Below are 2,815 nucleotides of genomic sequence, written 5' to 3'. Positions count from 1 at the left end.
TCGTGTACATATGTTTTATATCAATGAAATCACATTTAACATATACACATACTCCTCATTCCAATCCAACTATCACAAATAATATTCAACACGTATCACATTTAACATATACACATATTCGTTTAAATCCAACTATCACAAATAATGTCAACACGTATCACATTTAACTTATACACATACTCATTTAAATCTAACTACAAATAATGTTCAACAAGTATCAATTCATATCTATTCAAGTTAATTACAACAATTCACATCAATATGTATCCAATCAAACACCACAATTCTCAAATCACAAACACAATTAAGAATTAACTTCACATCATGTCTATACTCACTTCTAAGCCGCTAATTTTCTCGATGACGGCTTGTACCCTCCTCCGGAATATCTTCAATATTACGAGCACCTTTCTCTTCTTCTACCACTTCATCTTCTTCTTCTCTTTTTCTTCACTTTCTCTCTCTTAAAAGTGTTTCTCTCTCTAAATTTTCTGGAGAATTTGAGATGAATGACTCACCTAATCCTTCCACAAGATTATCTTATGGGTTTGGATACAATTCCTTATTTACCCATGAGTTTATACTCTTATTACCACTACCACTATCTTATTATCATTCTTATTATTATTACTATTATTATTATTGTTATTATTATTAGATCTTAAATTATGTATAATATTATTAAATTATGAATTTGGAAAATTACATTTTAGTCCTTATACTTTTGAGATTATTCAATTTAGTCCCTATATTTTTAAGACAAACTTAAATATCTATTTCATATACTTTCACTTATCCTAATATTAGTATCTACATAAATTTTCATGTATCCAATGACATAATGACATGTAAAATGCAATATTATTTTCTAATGTCCTGAATAATGTCGTGTAATGCATATGTCTATATGAAATGAAATGCACAAAATTGAGATGTTACATTTCTCCCCCTCTATAAAGAATTTCGTCCACGAAATTCATTACCTGATTCGTGAAACAAGTACGGATATTCTTTTCTCATCTTTTCCTCTGTTTCCCATGTAGCTTCTTCTACTGAATGACTTCTCCACAGAATCTTAACCAATGGTATCTCTTTATTTCGTAACTGTTTTGTTTTATACCCAATGACTGCCACTGGCTCTTCTACATAACTGAGGTCATCAGCAACTTCAATTCTTTGATCGTTTATTATATGTGTAGGATCTGATCGGTATCTTCTGAGCATACTTACGTGAAAAACATCATGAATTTGAGCTAACTCTGGAGGTAATGCTAATCTGTATGCAAGAGGACCAACTTTTTCAAGAATTTCATACGGTCCAATGTACCTTGGACTTAATTTTCCTTTATTTCCAAATCTTATCACGCCTTTCCAAGGTGAAACTCGAAGAAATACTTTATCCCCTACATCATACTTGTTGAGCGATTTCCGCAAGTGCACGGTTTCGCTTGTAGTAATAAAAATATCGATCCCACAGGGATACGTTTTTTAACGAAAAACTTATTTTTGAATCTGTTAATTTCGAACTTGTTAGATTTACTATTGAATGTAAATGAAAAGTGAAATTTGTCTAATTGAATTTAGGAAATTGTTTAATTGAGTTTGTGGACTTTGAATACTTGAAAATGCTGGAACAAGATTTTATATTTAGAATATATCGATTGTTAGAAAGATCTTCTGATTTTAAGGGTGAATTTTACAAAACAGGAACATTTAGAACTTTTTAGAAAAACGAATGAATTTATTCATTTGCATTAAGCAAAGAAAACAACTTAAACTTTGTATCAATTATGATGATGAAATAAATGACGGAACCTCTAATTAATTGGCTTTGAACGCGACAAAACCCTTTCGGGATAGTTGCCCTTACTCAAATTAAAACTCTTTCGAGATGATAATTTGCCTAAGTGTTCAACAAAGTTTCCTTGTAATGATTTTGAATTCAACTGCGTATTAATGAAAACACCAGCCTCACTTATATTGGATTGGTTACCATAAGTGCTGCATAACGATTTGTCGAATAGAACGGACTTTATTAGATGAAATATAAATTGATACAAGTTTACAGAGAACAAGGAGCATCGAGTTCTTCGAGGGCGTGCAAGTGAACGGCTTGATCGGTTCCTTTCCTTGGGTTTCCTAAGAGGTTGTCAGGCTCAGGGGCGAACACTCTACTCAATCTTCTCGCTGTAACTTCGTAATAGGGATTCGGTCGGCCACTACCATGATGCAAACTAAAACTGAAACAATGTCTAAACGCTACTGAGTTGTAATTAAACTATAAACAATATGTGTACCTCATCTTGTTTTGTACAGAATCTAATTTCTAACTCTCGAAATGTTTTACTTAGAACTTAGACATAAGTTCTACGCTCTGATTCTATATCTATATTATAACATTTCATTGCATTTTTTCTCAACATCAACTCATTATTTATAGATGTTGAAGGGTTGTGTTTGAAGTGATGTATCCGTTGGTTAAGAGTCGTGTCCGTTGTGAAAGGACGTCTTTATCCACTTGAACGAACGCGTTTCTTGGATTTCAACATGTGTAAAATGCATTTGGTAAATTTTCTGCACTTACCGAGGATAGGAATCCTCGGTCGTGAATGACGTAGCATTAAGTTGAACGTTGGATGAAGGGGAGAAATGGCTAAACCACGCGTGTCGCGGTCGCGGGTGGTGGATTCGCGGTCGCGGCTTGGTGAATTTTCCGTTTCTTTGCTTTCGTTCGTGTCCTCGACTTGGTGCTTTCGATTTACGTCGTCTTTGACTCCTTTTGTAGGGTTTTTCTTCTGTTTTAGATCCTTTTTCG

The sequence above is a fragment of the Euphorbia lathyris genome, chromosome 2, assembly GCF_963576675.1.
Source record: "Euphorbia lathyris chromosome 2, ddEupLath1.1, whole genome shotgun sequence".
Lineage (NCBI taxonomy): Eukaryota > Viridiplantae > Streptophyta > Magnoliopsida > Malpighiales > Euphorbiaceae > Euphorbia > Euphorbia lathyris.
The sequence above is the reverse complement of the archived record's forward strand: the minus strand, read 5'-3'. Positions refer to the sequence as shown.